Here is a 6,679-nt window from a genome sequence, read left to right on the forward strand (position 1 = left end):
TAAAAAACTGAAACCAGCAACTACCAATATTTTTTAAAGCCCTAAGTCGCTTATAATAAGCGGACATGGCAACACTGGCAGAGACCCAGCTCTTCTCGCGAGAGGTGTGTATGGGGGGGGGTATTGGGGGCCACCATCATCGCCCCTCCTCCCCTCCCCAATAAGAGTCAGGTGCTGACGTCACCCAATGCTGTTGTCGCCATCACTTTTTTTAATGGCACTGACGCATGATGATGCCTTTACATACATTGACGTGTTTCTAAAGTTGTATTGTGTTCATAAAGAGAGCGAGAAAAAACAAACTTACAAAGACTTGGTGCAGTATATGCAGACAATGCAGCATAATATGCAGCAAAACTATTTCTGACCAAACATTTGGTGTTTTTTCTTACCAATATTATATAATTTGTTTTATTCCCACATGCAACATGCTATGATTAATACTATATGAAACAAGCTCAGAATTGTGTTTTTACAGCCACTTGTGCTTCTATGGCACATCACAGAATGTTGACAACTGTCATAACCCGGCCCGTTGGGCCATGACAAATGGAGGAGGACGCAGTAAGTGTTCAAATAACAATAATTTATTCACAAAAAGGGTAACTAATAATATAAAGGTCAAATAATGCTTACAGAATGTATGAGATGTGGAAGTCAGTGAGATCAGTGGTGTCAGGGTGGATGTGTGGATAGTATGGTGAATGGGTGTTGTAGTGTGCAAATCAAACAGGTAAGGGAAAGAAACAGAAGGGTGCTGTCATCTAGCCTGGTTAATAAACCAGACCGAATCAGCCGTTGGCAAAAAAAAATTGCCTACCAATATACCGCGACAGTGTTGTGTGATATTAGTCTGGCTTATTAGCCAGGCTAGCTGTCATCTGGAGAGGGAACCGATAATGGCTGGCAAGCCCTCTTTTATAGAGGTTCCAGGAGCACTGGCCAGGTGCTCCCAATACACCTAATGAGGAGTCTGCAAGTGGGCCGACGCCCACATGATCTGTGGGAGAAACACACACAGGGCAGTACCATATACACAGCATAGGCCCTGTAGGCCAGGCCAAGGGGCCGTGACACAACATGCTGCTTATTGTAAGTTATGACAAGTTTTCATTTGCAATTTGCATCACAATGAATCAATTGTATTACATAGAATCAATCCAACGCAAAACACCCATCCTTATTAATAACCGTAAGATTTTAGATAACTGTCTCAAGATGCTGGTTTTAGACGTATAGATGTTTTGCGTTTGTCACACATGCAGTAATGTCCTGCATACACATGTGACGGCCCTAGGGTCGCTGCTGCCATGGTGTGTGTGTGTGTGTGTGTGTGTGTGTGTGTGTGTGTGTGTGTGTGTGTGTGTGTGTGTGTGCGCGCGTGTGCGTGTGTGTATAGGCTATAGGATTCCTACCGTAGTAGCTGTAGCACTTGCTTTATAGCCTCGTTGACCTTGCAGCTGCAGGCGTATGCAAAGGCTAAAATATGTAATTTAGATAGCATACTTGAACTTCACTTTTCCATGTGAATCCACCATATGTGGATTTTACCTGTTAAAGTGCCTTTCGTGGACTAAGTCTATGTGCCTGACACAATATGTTGACACTCTCTTGGTCTCCATGTACTTGTACAATGCGGCTTTCTGGACCTACTGAAGTGCAGTGAGGAAAAGTACACGAATGTTTTACTTAAGTTAAGTGAAAGTATAAATACTGCAATTTAGAAGTACCCTGTAAGTAAAAGTCCGGAATTCAAAAATTCCGTGAGTAAAAGTATTGACATCAAAATGTACTTAAAGTAACAAAGTAGACAAGTGGTCATTATGCAGAAGTTTCAAAAGTTTTCAAATTCAAAATCTATAAAAAGAAAGAATCGATGGACCTTGCGCAAAAACAAATTTCACCCAAATCTTTATTCTTTACAGTTTACACCTATAAATGAGTGATGTGACGATAACGGTTATTCTGATTCTGGCCATGCACATTTGTCTTCTGAATTTTATTTGTATTCCCTTGGCTAATTTGGCAGAATGTTTTTGTCATACCTATTTGATTTGATGTATTAGGTAAAAAAAAACAAAAAACGATCTACAAGCTCACAACGCAACGCACCCAATTACAGCGTTGGGAGCTTGTACATTGTCTATTTTTGAATTAGTGGAGTGAGTTTAACATCATTGAATGAAATGAATGCAATCAGATCTTTTTAGATGTATCGGCTGTCAAGGCCAGAAAGTCGTTTTTTGTCACTCAGTAGTGGCATAACCCACATAACTTCCGGGTATGATGATGATGTGCACGCACATAGCCAAACACCTGTGTTGGTACCCAACATGGCAGGTGTAGGCCTACATATGAAATTGGCCCGTGTTAAGGGGGAGAGAAGCTGTGGGCGGTGAGGGTGATAATTGTCACTGCACATACTCCTACAGGCTGGGGTGGCACCTGTCAGCAGGGAGTGTTGGGTGAGAGTCCTCCCGGTGCATCATCCCGGTGGGGGCTCCCCCAGGTGAGTCAGTAGTAGGATACAACAGTATGTCCTCCCGGTGGGGGCTCCTCGCTGGCAGGTGAGTCGGTAGTAGGATGCAACAGCACTGACAACACACAAATGTACATGGGGAGGAATCAGTAGAGATAGCGACTAAATTAGGGTCGGGATTAGAATAAAAGAAGTGCAATTGCTCTTCAACTGTCACAAAGAACTGCTGAAGAACCACCATTTTTTGTGTGTGCCATATGAATTTAACATGCTAATAATGGCGGTATAGGAGGCGCCTGGTCTTATCCAGAATGACTCATTGAGCAAACTTGGCTTTGCGTGTTCTGGTCCGGATTTCTCGTGACTGGACTGGACGCACGGCAACAGCTGTGACCTTTCTATTATTAGACAGGCACTAGTGTAACCACCACCCAAGCAGTCAAAAGGTCCACCTCATTCCTTCACACAACAGTTGGACAGACCACTGTAGTGGTGCTGCTGTAACCCCCCCCGCCCCCCTCCCCCCCGCCCTCAAGATCCAAGTCAGACCCGCCACTGTTCCAACTGCCGCTAATCAACCAGGGCAATCTGTAATCCACTTAAATGCTCCTCCGAGTCCACTGGGAGCCCATTACTGGGAGTCCAGGCTGCCATGACACACACTTAGCTCAATTGCATAGCCCCCTGGTGGACAGGTTTGAGTAGTCTCGCATAGCCGGACGTTTTGATAGCTCAAAAATAATGTAAAGTTTCCAAAAGCTTAAAGATATTTTAGCAAAAATGGTAAATGGTGCATTTGTATAGCGCTTTTATCCAAGGCGCTTTACATAGATTGTGCATTACATTCACACACACATTCATACACCGATGGTGGAGGAAACCATGCAAGGCACCAACCTGCACATCGGGAGCAATTGGGGGTTCAGACTCTTGCTCAAGACACTTGGACAAAAACTCTGGGGGAGCCCAGGATCAAACTGGGAACCTTGCGGTTGCCATCCGGCCGCTCTACCCCTGAGCACTGTCGCACCTGAAAAAAGCTGTGATCACACCAGCTCATTTTCGTTTATTTGACATGCAAGAAGTATAGGTAAATTATTCTCCTTCTACATCATGTCTTGAAGACACACAGACAGTGTGTCTTCAAGACATGATCCAACCAACCCTTCCCAGTGGAATGCTGTCCCCCCTTCCCTAAATCACCCTGGACAACGTTCCACACGTCCTAGACTCTTCTCCCTCCTGGCTCCCAAAAAGACTCACCCATATAGCCCTGACTCACCTCTTCAGACTCCACCTCACCCCCTAGCACTCACCTCTTCAGACTCCACCTCACCCCCTAGCACTCACCTCTTCAGACTCCACCTCACCCCCTAGCACTCACCTCTTCAGACTCCACCTCACCCCCTAGCACTCACCTCTTCAGACTCCACCTCACCCCCTAGCACTCACCTCTTCAGACTCCACCTCACCCCCTAGCACTCATCTCTTCAGACTCCTACTGTACCTCACCCCTAGCACTCACCTCTTCCGACTCGGGGACTGCCCATAGATACGAAGTCCCGTTAGTCCGAACATGCATTAAGGTTGGCGAACATGCATTAAGGTTGGCGAACATGCATTAAGGTTGGCAAACATGTGCTGCTCCCGTGCTTGTGGTTATGTTTAGGTTAGGGTTAGAGATAGGGATAGCCAGGGTTAGTAATGGTCAAACTAACGGGAGGCCGGACCAATGACATGTTAACTTACACCCCCCCCTAGCAGTAGCACTCACCTCTCCTTGTATCCCTTGTTGGCACATTTTGGCAGATATACTTGTCTATAACTATGCAGATAGATCTTATTCTTGGTCACTTGTTTTCATGCTTTTTGTTATTTAGAATTATGTCATACCTCAAGCACAAATGTATGGAATGCTACATGTTGTTTAGACAGATGCTAGGTTCATTGTTTATCCGGTATCCTAGTTACTTTGTACTCTTTGTACATGATTGTTGTTTACCTTGTTTATGCTTATTTCTGCTAGCTCTCATTTATTTCACACATGTAAGTGTGAGACAACACGTCATGATGTGACGCTTTGTGAGCTATAGTGAGTAGATCTGCTGCATATCTTCTTTGTTATGTTTTGCCTATGATGGACGGTATGACCTGCACAAACGGCAGGTTGCCAGGTTCACTGTGGCAGCGGTGGCCGAACAGATTGCGGAGCGGTCTTGATACCGGAAGGTCGCCAGTTCGAATCAGCGGTCCGACACGTTAAAATTACCACCGCTGAAGTGCCCTTGAACAAGGCATTGAACCACTACGATGAAATGTTCTATGAGCAGGGCCTGGCTTGAAACAAGTTCTTGAGCTTAGCCCAGATACCCTGGGTAAATATAGTAATCATTTCATTTCATTTCACCAACCGGAAGCTAAGCTAATTCAACAAGAGAATGTATGAGAATTACTATTATATTATAGGTTAATTTCTCTCTCTCCACCTACAGTAAATACAGTTGTAGAATACTCTACAAAATGTAATCCAACAACCAAGATCTTCTCTCATGGGGGTCACTGCCTGGCACAACATCTTTTGAAATGGGGCATCTTCTGCAGCTTAATACGAATCAATTTGGGGGTCCTTGAATGCTTGAGAACCTCACAAACTCACAGTCAACGTTTTACTGTATATTGTTGTGTATGTTTATCACAGACCATCGTCAAATATTGGTGATTGCTGCTTGTTAGGCATGCCAATGTTCAGCCCTGCAGGGGGGCATTCTTCACAGAGGAGCGGTTGTGTAGCCATTAACATACAGCAGAAAGCATCTTTACAAAGCATTCAGTGAAGTTGAAAGACAGAGCAGCACTGGAGAGTCGCTGAGCGAGTGGGGGGCATTTGGAAACAGGTTCCCAGGTCAAGACAATTATCCAAGTATCAATACTGCAATATAGAAATTCTCTGTTACAAGTAAAAGTCCAGAATTCAAAATGTATAAAAGTACAAAAGTATTGGTATCAAAAAGTAAAAAATTATGCAGAATGTCCCATTTTCAAATGTATACAAATGAAAATAGCAGATCTACAAGCTCTTCTAGATTGGCTAATTTCAAATGGCAGAAATGTATAGGGTTGAACTGGTTAATGTAAGTTTTGTTATAGTAATCAAAATCTCCAAAGTAACTAGTAAATAAAGTTTTCAAATACATGTAGTGGAGTAAAAGTACAATATTTGGATCCGAGATGTAGTGGAGTTAGTAGAAGTAAAAGTATTGGAAATTGGAAAGTACAACTAACTCAAAAACGGTACAGTATAGGCTGCTTTTTGATCCAGCATGTCTCTTAACCAGAGTGGATGTGGAAAGTAATCAAGTACATATGTACATAAGTTAATTGCATCTATAATTGCAATGTTTGAGGTACTTGATGTGAGACTTTATTTTACTCCACTACGTTTTAGACGTAGATATTGTACAATGCTTCCAAATGATTGTAGATCTGTTGTTTTTGCTTGTTATCTTTGTCATCTTTCCACCCAACAGAGACGCTATACTTCGACTGGTGTCCCCCAGGGGTCTATACTTGGCCCCCTCCTTTTTTCTCTGCGCCACATCAAATCTCTTCGCTGATAATAGCCGATCGCAATGCCACACATTGTGAGCTTGTAGAATTTTCACAGTTGTTTTTTTTTTAAATAGGGCTAAAGGTAATTGCTTAAAGTTTGCATTGCTCCCCCTCCTCCTGGTGTTAAGTTGACAGTAAGAAGATATGAGCGGTAACAAGCTCGGACCTATAACTGGGGTTATTTCTGTTGTGGTCACGTTCTCACTGCCAACGTAAATCAGCAAAGTCTTCAAGTTGTCACTATGTTGAATCTGATCGCTATCAATCAGATGACAAATGTAGCGTCTCTGCAGCTCCGCTTTCAGCCCTGGTGTGACGCCCTGGTGAATAGACATTCGGTATTTGGCGTCTCGTGGAGAAAGTTCATGTGTATATCAGCCATGCTAAGCCTCAGAGCTGGGTAGAGTAGTTAGAGTAACCAAAACACTATAGGGATATTGATTGAATTACTTTATCAGTCAGAAATGTAAACAACATGTGTCTTACGTGTACAGTAAGACATTAAGGCAAAAAGGATAACACAAAAAGTCCTGGGGACTTGCTTCCATATGGTTAACGGTATTCAATTAATAAAAGAATGATAATACAATA

Source organism: Electrona antarctica, assembly GCF_951216825.1.
Source record: "Electrona antarctica genome assembly, chromosome: 16".
Taxonomy (NCBI): domain Eukaryota; kingdom Metazoa; phylum Chordata; class Actinopteri; order Myctophiformes; family Myctophidae; genus Electrona; species Electrona antarctica.